The sequence below is a fragment of the Schistocerca nitens genome, chromosome 2 (assembly GCF_023898315.1).
Source record: "Schistocerca nitens isolate TAMUIC-IGC-003100 chromosome 2, iqSchNite1.1, whole genome shotgun sequence".
NCBI lineage: Eukaryota > Metazoa > Arthropoda > Insecta > Orthoptera > Acrididae > Schistocerca > Schistocerca nitens.
In genome coordinates, this window is record NC_064615.1 from 331,504,481 (window position 1) to 331,516,810 (window position 12,330).

Consider the following 12,330-nt stretch of genomic DNA (forward strand, 5'->3'; position numbering starts at 1 on the left):
TATCTCTGTTTTAAATTCAGATCGAAACTGCTCCATTGTTCCCCTATCTGTTTTTAATTCAGATCGTAACTGCTCCATTGTTCCCATCTGTGTTTTAAATTCAGATGCCAAATTTAATATTACACCCATCAACTGCTCCATATTAACTTGTTCGAAATTCCTTTCGCCCCTAACATTTCCCGCAAAACCAGTTTCATTCGTCATAGCTGTAAAGCTATCTGTGTTCGATACTATTCCAGAATCTTCTGTCGTTAATCTCGGATTCTGTGAATTTTCTGATTGAGAAAAATTTTGAAATGGTTCCGGACTATTTTCCCGACTTATTACATTGTTTTCCACTTCATTATCCACCATACTGTTTTCCTCTGTTGGCGACTTCGCTATGTTAACAATTTCGTCATTCTCACTATCCATCATTTTTGCCTTTTTCATCGATCGCGTAATCATTTACAAAATATACAAAACTCGTCACTATATGAAAATTACCCACAATGACACTTTATCTCCAACAATACCATTCACACGAAATGTTTCCCTCAAACACGATTAACGAACAATTGAAATAATTGCACTAAATCGTCAAACGCGTATACAAGGCAATAAAAATTAAATTTTGAAAAATACCATTAGAAGAATACTAATTACCAAATCTACACATGCAATATAGACTACAATTACTAAACTACAAATTACTACAACAATACTACTGTCTACTATTTTTACAATCAGAAAAATTCCAAGGGACGATCCGAAGCAGTGGTCGCCACGTGCATGGGGGCTTAATTAAAATAAAATGCAAATAATTTTAATTTTTTGATTTAGTAGCTGTCTGTCCGATTACGAAGTCTCGTAAACGGTTGGCCCTGACTAGTATTATTACGCTACCTGACTGCATAGAACAACAACAAAGAATGAAATGGAAATTTTCATTAACACAATTAATTAATTAAGTCCCCAGCAACTATAAAACCTACGAAACCAAAGCACAAGTATAACTGTTCTGTGTGTGGAAGTATGACTCAACGTACGCATCTGACACGGTTCTTCTTCAACAACACAAGAAATTTTAAATATCATTTATACTGAATTAATTAAAGAAAATAAAAATACCATAATTACTCAAGAAAACCAGAATTACACTCTAACACAAGAACACAAGCCAGATGCTTTGTTGACTGAACCTGTAATGACGCATTATTTAAAACATGGAAATAATGAAAAAAAATGAAGTTTCGTTACCTTCATATATTGACCAAAATCACTCTAATCATTACAATATATCTCCACACCGACTCGCTATTACCACATCTCAACAAGAACTTTTCAGTATCACATCTCAGCAAGCACTCCCTACTAGCACATCTGAACACGAACTGACTACTACGAGTCCTGGACAAGCACTGACTACTACGACATCTCAACACACCCTGTGCCAGTGGAGGCGGCGGAACAATGCTCTCTAGCGATCTCTGGCGCTGTGGCTCAGTGTAGCCACCTTTCAATGTTCTACATAATGACCTGGCAGCTAATATTAATAGTAACTTTTTGTAGTTCATGCAGTTATTTGTAATCAAATACTATCTGCAAAAATCCTTCATGTGTATCCAGTCAGATCTTTAAAAGATTTCAAAATTGTGCTAAGCTTAGTGACCTCCTTTAAATACACAGAAAATTAAAATTTTGCACTTGAAAAAACACAGGAAAATATTGCCTGGTCACGTTAATGTGACCACCTATCAAAAGCCTAAATAATCACCTTTTGCAGCACAGGCCTCTGCGAGAAGTGCAGGAAGAGAGTCTTCGTGATTCTGTAAGGTACCTACAGGGATATGGAGTCATGCCAACTGCACTGCCGTGACCAGCTATGCTGGGTTCCTCAATTAGAGATATATGGTGCGAACAGCCTCATCGAGATGCTCCCATAGACTCTCGGTTGGGTTTAAATTTGGGGCCAGGGGAGTACGGTGAACTCATCTTTGGTGCTCTTCGTACCATGCACGCATGCTGCGAGCTGTGCGACACGTTGCACTGTCCTGCTGGAAAATGCCATCGCGCCGAGGAAAACCCAACAGCATGTAGTGCTGACATGGTGCCCAAGGATAGATGCATACCTGTGTTGGTTCATTGTGTCTTTCAGAATGACGTGATCATCCAAGAAAATCCACAAAAACATTCCCCTCACCATAATGCTCCCACCTCCAGCCTAGACCCTTCTGAGGACTGTTGCAGAGCCATACTCGCCAAAGCCCATCTATCCGATAGCGCATAAAACGTGATTAATCTAAAAAGGCCACCAGTCGTTGTTCAGTAGAAGTCAAGTTATGGTACTGGTGTACATATTCCAGCCTTCGTCGCCGATAAAAAGCAGTCAGCATGGGTGCATGAACCAGGGCCTTCTGCGGAGGCCTATACACAACAACGTTTGCTGAACGATCGTTGAGGAGACACTGTTGGTAGCCCCTTGGTTCTACTGGGTAGCCAGCTGCTGAAAAGCTGTAAGTCTATTCGCCCATACTCACTTCCATAGCCGTCGTTCACCCCAGTCATCTCTGGTCGGTGGTGCGCCACAGTTGCCTCGGCACCTTGCATAGCGCCATTTTGCCATGCACGGTATACTTCGATCAAGGCGGCACGTCAACAGTTTACGAACTTAGCCGTTTCGAAAATCCTCCTCCTATGGCCCGAAAGCCAATGATCATGCCCTTTCGGACGTCATATACATCGCTCCATTTACGCATTCCGACAACGACTGCACGAATGCACGCGTTGCATACCCTCCACTGCTGGTGCTGCCACCTGACGTCTGTGTGTCGTTATTCCACGTTGACGTCGAACATAAGCGGCGGTCACATTAATGTGAGTGGACCGTGACTAAAGTATCAGTCATAATTGGAATCAGTACACTCAGGCAATAAATGTGGTGTATTTCGGTTCATTGGCAGAATGCAGTCAGTCTACAAAAGGAGGCTACCTACAAAATATTCGTGTGACCCATCCTAGAATGTTGATCAGTTGTGTGGGATCTATAACAAATAAAACTAAATGGGATAATCACGGGCCGGCCGGAGTGGCCGTGCGGTTCTAGGCGCTACAGTCTGGAACCGAGCGACCGCTACGGTCGCAGGTTCGAATCCTGCCTCGGGCATGGATGTGTGTGATGTCCTTAGGTTAGTTAGGTCTAATTAGTTCTAAGTTCTAGGCGACTGATGACCTCAGAAGTTAAGTCGCATAGTGCTCAGAGCCATTTGAACCATTTGATAATCACGCGTACAAAGAAGGGCAGCACGAATGATCAAAGTCTGCCACACGGGAAAGCGTCAAGAGAAAGTTGAAAAACTTGAGTTGGTAGACGCTTGAAGACAACGCCAATTATTTCTCGAAAGCCGGCCTACAATATTTCAAGAATCTGTGTTAAATTAAGAATCTAGGAAATTACACTCCTGGAAATTGAAATAAGAACACCGTGAATTCATTGTCCCAGGAAGGGGAAACTTTATTGACACATTCCTGGGGTCAGATACATCACATGATCACACTGACAGAACCACAGGCACATAGACACAGGCAACAGAGCATGCACAATGTCGGCACTAGTACAGTGTATATCCACCTTTCGCAGCAATGCAGGCTGCTATTCTCCCATGGAGACGATCGTAGAGATGCTGGATGTAGTCCTGTGGAACGGCTTGCCATGCCATTTCCACCTGGCGCCTCAGTTGGACCAGCGTTCGTGCTGGACGTGCAGGCCGCGTGAGACGACGCTTCATCCAGTCCCAAACATGCTCAATGGGGGACAGATCCGGAGATCTTGCTGGCCAGGGTAGTTGACTTACACCTTCGAGAGCACGTTGGGTGGCACGGGATACATGCGGACGTGCATTGTCCTGTTGGAACAGCAAGTTCCCTTGCCGTTCTAGGAATGGTAGAACGATGGGTTCGATGACGGTTTGGATGTACCGTACACTATTCAGTGTCCCCTCGACGATCACCAGTGGTGTACGGCCAGTGTAGGAGATCGCTCCCCACACCATGATGCCGGGTGTTGGCCCTGTGTGCCTCGGTCGTATGCAGTCCTGATTGTGGCGCTCACCTGCACGGCGCCAAACACGCATACGACCATCATTGGCACCAAGGCAGAAGCGACTCTCATCGCTGAAGACGACACGTTGAAAGGTGGCTACACTGAGCCACAGCGCCAGAGATCGCGCTAGAGAGTATTGTTCCGCCACCTCCACTGGCAGTGATTATTGAGATGTCGTAGTGGGCAGTGCTTGGGGAGAGCTCGTGGTAGTCAGTGCTTGTTAAGAACTCGTAGCAGAGAGTGTTTGTTGAGATGTGCTAGTAGGGAGTGCTTGCTGAGATGTGATACTGAAAAGTTCTTGTTGAGATGTGGTAATAGCGAGTCGGTGTGGAGATATATTGTAATGATTAGAGTGATTTTGGTCAATATATGAAGGTAACGAAACTTGATTTATTTTTCATTATTTAATGTCGTAAATAATGCTTCATTACAGGTTCAGTCAACAAAGCATCTGGCTTGTGTTCTGGGATTAGAGTGTAATTCTGGTTTTCTTGAGTAATTATGGTATTTCTATTCCCTTTAATTAATTCAGTGTAAATGATATTTAAAATTTCTTGTGTTGTTGAAGAAGAACCGTGCCAGATGCGTACGTTGAGTCATACTCCCACACACAGAACAGTTACACTTGTGCTTTGGTTTCGTAGGTTTTATAGTTGCTGGGGACTTAATTAATTAATTGTGTTAATGAAAATTTCCATTTCATTCTTTGTTGTTGTTCTATGCAGTCAGATTGCGTAATAATACTAGTCAGGGCCAACCGTTTACGAGACTTCGTAATCGAACAGACAGCTACTAAATCAAGAAATTAAAATTATTTTCATTGTATTTTAATTGAGCCCCCATGCAACGTCTCCATTCGTGCCTCCATTCACGCCTGTCGCGACACCACTGGAGGCGGGCTGCACGATGTTGGGGCGTGAGCGGAAGACGGCCTAACGGTGTGCGGGACCGTAGCCCAGCTTCATGGAGACGGTTGCGAATGGTCCTCGCCGATACCCCAGGAGCAACAGTGTCCCTAATTTGCTGGGAAGTGGCGGTGCGGTCCCCTACGGCACTGCGTAGGATCCTACGGTCTTGGCGTGCATCCGTGCGTCGCTGCGGTCCGGTCCCAGGTCGACGGGCACGTGCACCTTCCGCCGACCACTGGCGACAACATCGATGTACTGTGGAGACCTCACGCCCCACGTGTTGAGCAATTCGGCGGTACGTCCACCCGGCCTCCCGCATGCCCACTATACGCCCTCGCTCAAAGTCCGTCAACTGCACATACGGTTCACGTCCACGCTGTCGCGGCATGCTACCAGTGTTAAAGACTGCGATGGAGCTCCGTATGCCACGGCAAACTGGCTGACACTGACGGCGGCGGTGCACAAATGCTGCGCAGCTAGCGCCATTCGACGGCCAACACCGCGGTTCCTGGTGTGTCCGCTGTGCCGTGCGTGTGATCATTGCTTGTACAGCCCTCTCGCAGTGTCCGGAGCAAGTATGGTGGGTCTGACACACCGGTGTCAATGTGTTCTTTTTTCCATTTCCAGGAGTGTATTATTACACACTACGTATGCTCACATAGGGACGACGAAAACAAGACTGCACTAGTTGAAGTGGGGACAGAGGCATTGAAACGGCCATTATTCCCACGCTCTTGAATGGAAAGAAACCCTTCTGCCGTGAAGTTGACAGCTGTTTGCAGAGTATGTTTGTAGATGTACGTCAAGTGTTTCTGAGTTGTTCATTCGCAGTTCGGCCCTCATATTGCCGCCATCACACTGTTTTGCTGCGTACCTCGAAGATCTGACTAAGGATATGTACTGTGCTGTATTTATGTGACATAAATACTCCAACTGCCCCGGCCCCACCTATAGTCCTGCCATCAGTACGTCTCCTACCCCTCCACGTCTACACTCAATGGACCGCGCTGCAGAGATGTGTGGCTGCGTTGTGCAGGCCTGTATACCCCAAGGCAGACCGCACTGAAATTGGCTTGCAAATCTTATTATCGAGTGCAAAGGTTATCTGACACGTCTGCATTAAAAACATTAGAGTGCTTGAACTGCACAAGCATTCATTACCACTTTCACGGGCCGTAATGCAGTAAGACTAGGTTCTATTCTGTTGCAAGGTGAAACTATCAGCTACATACGTGAAGCAGAGGCCAATCGTTTGTGCACCTGTTAGAGTCCTTCGACAGTATGCCAAGGCGAATCGTGAACGTGCCCGTACAGTCGTGTGGAGAACTCAGCGTTTTCAGCTTCATCTGAATTATTAAAAGTCTGGGCAGAAAGCTATTTTTATTGGGTCATGTACTAACAGTTCCCTCCTATTTCATACGCGGACATTTAGTAGGAAGAATACCAGCTTACACGAGCACATTTATGTGGTAACGTTCAGCGGAATACACTCTTTCGATTTCTTAAGTTAACGCGGATAAAGTATATGGAGCGAAACGTTATCTACAACTTGTACAGAAACCAGACTGTACATCTAAGAGTCGAGGACACAAAAGCGTGGAAGTAACTGAGAAGCGGGTGAGGCAAGATTTCAGCCTAACCCGTGTTATCCAGTCTGTAAAGGAAATACGCAGCAAAAGAAAATAATGAGGAATTCCGAAAGGAAATTTAAGTTTAGTAAGAAGAAAAAAAAATCGTTTAGGTTTGCCGATGCTATTGTAATTCTCTCAGAGACAGCAATGCACTTGGAAGATCAATTAAAGGGAATGGATAATGTCTTGAAAAAAAAAACTTGCTAAACGAGTATGAACAGAAGTGAAACCAGAATAATGGAGTGTAATCGAAAGAAATTATATGGGGCTGAGGCAAATAGATTAGGAACACAAGACTGTCAAATCAGCATACGAGTTCTGCTGTTTTGACAGAAAAATAACTGACAGCAGCAAAAATAAAGTGGGTATTAAAATGTAGAGTGACAATGGCAAGATACGTCTCCCTGAGAAAGAGAAATACGTTAACAATGGAAGTCAACTTCGATGTTACGAGGCATTTCGTGACAGTAGATCTCTAGAGTTTTGCTTTGTGTAGAAGCAAAACGTCGACGATATACAGTGCAGACAAAAAGAGGAATGACTCTCTTGAAATTTGATGCTACGTAAGAATGGTGAAGATAAAATGTAGGTCGAGTAATTACTGAAGAGATAATGAATCGAGTTATAGAGAAAAGAATGTTATGGCACATTCTAACTAAAAGTTGGGATTACTCGCTAGTAAAAAACTGTGAAAATAGGAAAGATAGTTAATAGGGTAATGTGTGGGGAGAGTGGGGGAGTAGGGATTGTAGTGGAATACTGTAGAGGAACACCTCTAGAAAGCCTGTATAATTTTTTTCCCTTCATTAATTTGTTTCATTCGTTAAAAGAGGGCGTGATGAAAAATAATGCCTCAGATTTTTTATGTGAAAATTTTTAAAGCTTTTTAAATAAACAAACTTCTTTAACATTCTACTTATTATTCTTCATGTATTCATGTTTATTTCTTAACATAATTACCCAGCGACGAACATATTTCACCCCTCGACAGACCAGTTTGTTGATACCGTCACTGTAGAATGTTTGGATTTGTTGACGGAGCCACAGGTTCACCTCTGTTTACACTGCTTCATCACTATCAAAGTAAAATCCTCAAATGTGTTCTTTAAGTTTTGGAAACAGGTGAAAATCGGATGGAGCCGAGTGGGAACTGTATGGGGGATGATCGATGAAGCCGTGGCGTCGGATTCTTGCAGATGCCGCAACATTTGTGTGTGGCCTGGCATTGTCATGCTGAAGAAGAGGCTGCTCCATCTATGAGCGAACTCTTCTGCGATTAGAAACTCGAGTACTGCATGGCGTTTCTCACATACCGGCATACACTACTGGCCATTAAAATTGCTACACCACGAAGATGACGTGCTACAGACGCGAAATTTAACCGGAAGGAAGCAGATGCTGTGATATGCAAATGATTAGCTTTTCAGAGTATTCACACAAGGTTGGCGCCGGTGGCGACACCTACAACGTGTTGACGTGAGGAAAGTTTCCAACCGATTTCTCATACACAAACAGCAGTTGACCGGCGTTGCCTGGTGAAACGTTGTTGTGATGCCTCGTGTAAGGAGGAGAAATGCGTACCATCACGTTACCGACTTTGATAAAGTTCGGATTGTAGCCTATCGCGATTGCGGTTTATCGTTTCGCGACATTGCTGCTCGCGTTGGTCGAGATCCAATGACTGTTAGCAGAATATGGAATCGGTGGGTTCAGGAGGGTAATACGGAACGCCGTGCTGGATCCCAACGGCCTCATATCACTAGCAGTCGAAATGACAGGCATCTTATCCGCATGGCTGTAACGGATCGTGCGGCCACGTCTCGATCCATGAGTCAACAGATGGGGACGTTTGCAAGACAACAACCGTCTGCACGAACAGTTCGACGACGTTTGCAGCAGCATGGACTATCAGCTCGGAGACCATGGCTGCGATTACCCTTGAGGCTGCATCACAGACAAGAGCTCCTGCGATGGTGTACTCAACGACGAACCTGGGTGCACGAATGGCAAAACGTCATTTTTTTCGGCTGAATCCAGGTTCTGTTTACAGCATCATGATGGTCGCATCTGTGTTAGGCGACATCGCGGTGAACGCACATTGGAAGCATGTATTCGTCATCGCCATACTGGCGTATTATCCGGCGTGATGGTATGGTGTGCCATTGGTTACACGTCTCGGTTACCTCTTGTTCGCACTGACGGCACTTTGAACAGTGGACGTTACATTTCAGATGTGTTACGACCCGTGGCTCTACCCTTCATTCGATCCCTGCGAAACCCTACATTTCAGCAGGATAATGCACGACTGCATGTTGCAGGTCCTGTACGGGCCTTTCTGGATACAGAAAATGTTCGACTGCAGCCCTGGCCAGCACATTCTCCAGATCTCTCACCAATTGAAAATGTCTGGTCAATGGTAGCCGGGCAACTGGCTCGTCACAATACACCAGTCACTATTCTTGATGAACTGTGGTATCGTGTTGAAGCTGCATGGGCAGCTGTACCTGTACACGCCATCCAAGCTCTGTTTGACTCAATGCCCAGGCGTATCAAGGCCGTTATTACAGCCAGAGGTGGTTGTTCTGGGTACTGATTTCTCAGGATTTTATGCACCAAAATTGCGTAAAAATGTAATCACATGTCAGTTGTAGTATAATATATTTGTCCAATGAATACCCATTTATCATCTGCAGTTCTTCTTTGTGTAGCAATTTTAATGGCCAGTAGTGTAGTTACGTAACATACAGTCATGTAGCACACTACAGTTCCGAGCCTTCTAGCGGCAGGGGGTTGCAACTTGGGGTCATAAAAGCGGGAAAGTCGACCGAGTAGTATGTGTGAGAATATAATGCCTCAACCGACATTGAGAACAGAATATAAAAAATCGGAGGAATTACTTATTTAGTACCAGTAAATGTCAATACACTCAAATAAAACGTCTTTGAGAGCGTCAATTTTTCAAAGTATTCGTACATACCTTTCCTGTAAGAAAGATGCATTCGACTATCGTCCGTGACCAGAAGAACATTGATGTTTTGGTTTTGATGCATAAAGACACGTATAAAACATTAAATTAATGTGTGCACCGAATCGACGTGAACTGCTGAAAAACTTATTACACAAATTCTTCCAAAGTTTTCTGCTTTCTTTATTGACACTTCATTAATTCTTTATACAGGGTGAGCACAAAGTCTTGCCCTGATTATAACAATTTATTACAGAATAACCGTTTGACATAATAATTTACGTTTGATGCCGTTACGTAGGTTAGTGTTACTAGTTTTTTTTTAAGACCACTTACATTAGTAAACCTCAACGTGTGCTCCCTTGGTAGCTCGGAGAATGTCGAGGCGGTATTCCAGTTCCCGCCAGGTGTTTCGTAACATGTGTTCTGTCACAGTACCCACAGCAGCATGTATCGCAGCCTTCAGTTCGTCGACGTCAGCAACTGATGTGACGAAGACTCTGTCCTTGATATATAGCCCCAGAAAAAAAAGTCAAGGGGCGTAATGTCTGGAGAGTGGTGTGGCCAGGGTGTTGGGGCGTTCCTTCCAATCCAACGATCCGGAAATGTTTCATCAAGGAAATCACGCACTATCAAAACCCAGTTGGGGGCTGCTCCATCTTGCTGCAAAATTATCCATGGTGATATTCTTCTATCTGTGGGGCAATGAACTGCTGCAAAACATCTAAGTAAATGTTAGCGGTAATCGATTTTTCTAAGAAAAACGATCCAAAAACCTTGTTGTGCACGAGGCCGCACCAAACATTCACTTTTTCGTTGTCTCGCTGTGTAGCATGTGAAGACTCTGAACCCCATATACGGACATTATGCCTATTTACCATTCCACTGACATGAGAGGTGGATTCATCGGTAAAGCATATGCGATTTAAGTAATCGTTAGCGCCATCAATCCTGTTGAGAATCTCGGTTGAAATTCAGCACGGTTCAGCAAATCATTTGGTTGCAAGGCCTGCACGATTTGCATTTTGTAAGCATCAGATAGATTATATAATGGTAAGACAGAGATTTAGGAACCAGGTTTTAAATTGTAAGACATTTCCAGGGGCAGATGTGGACTCTGACCACAATCTATTGGTTATGACCTGGAGATTAAAACTGAAGAAACTGCAAAAAGGTGGGAATTTAAGGAGATGGGACCTGGATAAACTGAAAGAACCAGAGGTTGTACAGAGTTTCAGGGAGAGCATAAGGGAACAATTGACAGGAATGGGGGAAAGAAATACAGTAGAAGAAGAATGGGTAACTTTGAGCGATGAAGTAGTGAAGGCAGCAGAGGATCAAGTAGGAAAAAAGACGAGGGCTAGTAGAAATCCTTGGGTAACTGAAGAAATATTGAATTTAATTGATGAAAGGAGAAAATATAAAAATGCAGTAAATGAAGCAGGCAAAAAGGAATACAAACGTCTCAAAAATGAGATCGACAGGAAGTGCAAAATGGCTAAGCAGGGATGGCTAGAGGACAAATGTAAGGATGTAGAAGCTTATCTCACTAGGGGTAAGATAGATACTGCCTACAGGAAAATTAAAGAGACCTTTGGAGATAAGAGAACCACTTGTATGAACATCAAGAGCTCAGATGGAAACCCAGTTCTAAGCAAAGAAGGGAAAGCAGAAAGGTGGAAGGAGTATATAGAGGGTCTATACAAGGGCGATGTACTTGAGGACAATATTATGGAAATGGAAGAGGATGTAGATGAAGATGAAATGGGAGATACGATACTGCGTGAAGAGTTTGACAGAGCACTGAAAGACCTGAGTCGAAACAAGGCTCCCAGAGTAGACAACATTCCATTGGAACTAAGGCGGCCTTGGGAGAGCCAGTCCTGACAAAACTCTACCATCAGGTGAGCAAGATGTATGAAACAGGCGAAATACCCTCAACTTCAAGAAGAATATAATAATTCCAATCCCAAAGAAAGCAGGTGTTGACAGATGTGAGAATTACCGAACAATCAGTTTAATAAGCCACAGCTGCAAAATACTAACACGAATTCTTTATAGACGAATGGAGAAACTAGTAGAAGCCGACCTCGGGGAAGATCAGTTTTGATTCCGTAGAAATACTGGCACACGTGAGGCAATACTGACCTTACGACTTATCTTAGAAGAAAGATTAAGGAAAGGCAAACCTACGTTTCTAGCATTTGTAGACTTAGAGAAAGCTTTTGACAATGTTGACTGGAATACTCTCTTTCAAATTCTAAAGGTGGCAGGGGTAAAATACAGGGAGCGAAAGGCTATTTACAATTTGTACAGAAACCAGATGGCGGTTATAAGAGTCGAGGGACATGAAAGGGAAGCAGTGGTTGGGAAGGGAGTAAGACAGGGTTGTAGCCTCTCCCCGATGTTATTCAATCTGTATATTGAGCAAGCAGTAAAGGAAACAAAAGAAAAATTCGGAGTAGGTATTAAAATCCATGGAGAAGAAATAAAAACTTTGAGGTTCGCCGATGACATTGTAATTCTGTCAGAGACAGCAAAGGACTTGGAAGAGCAGTTGAACGGAATGGATGGTGGCTTGAAGGGAGGATATAAGATGAACATCAACAAAAGCAAAACGAGGACAATGGAATGTAGTCGAATTAAGTCGGGTGATGTTGAGGGTATTAGATTAGGAAATGAGACACTTAAAGTAGTAAAGGAGTTTTGCTATTTGGGGAGCAAAATAACTGATGACGGTAGAAG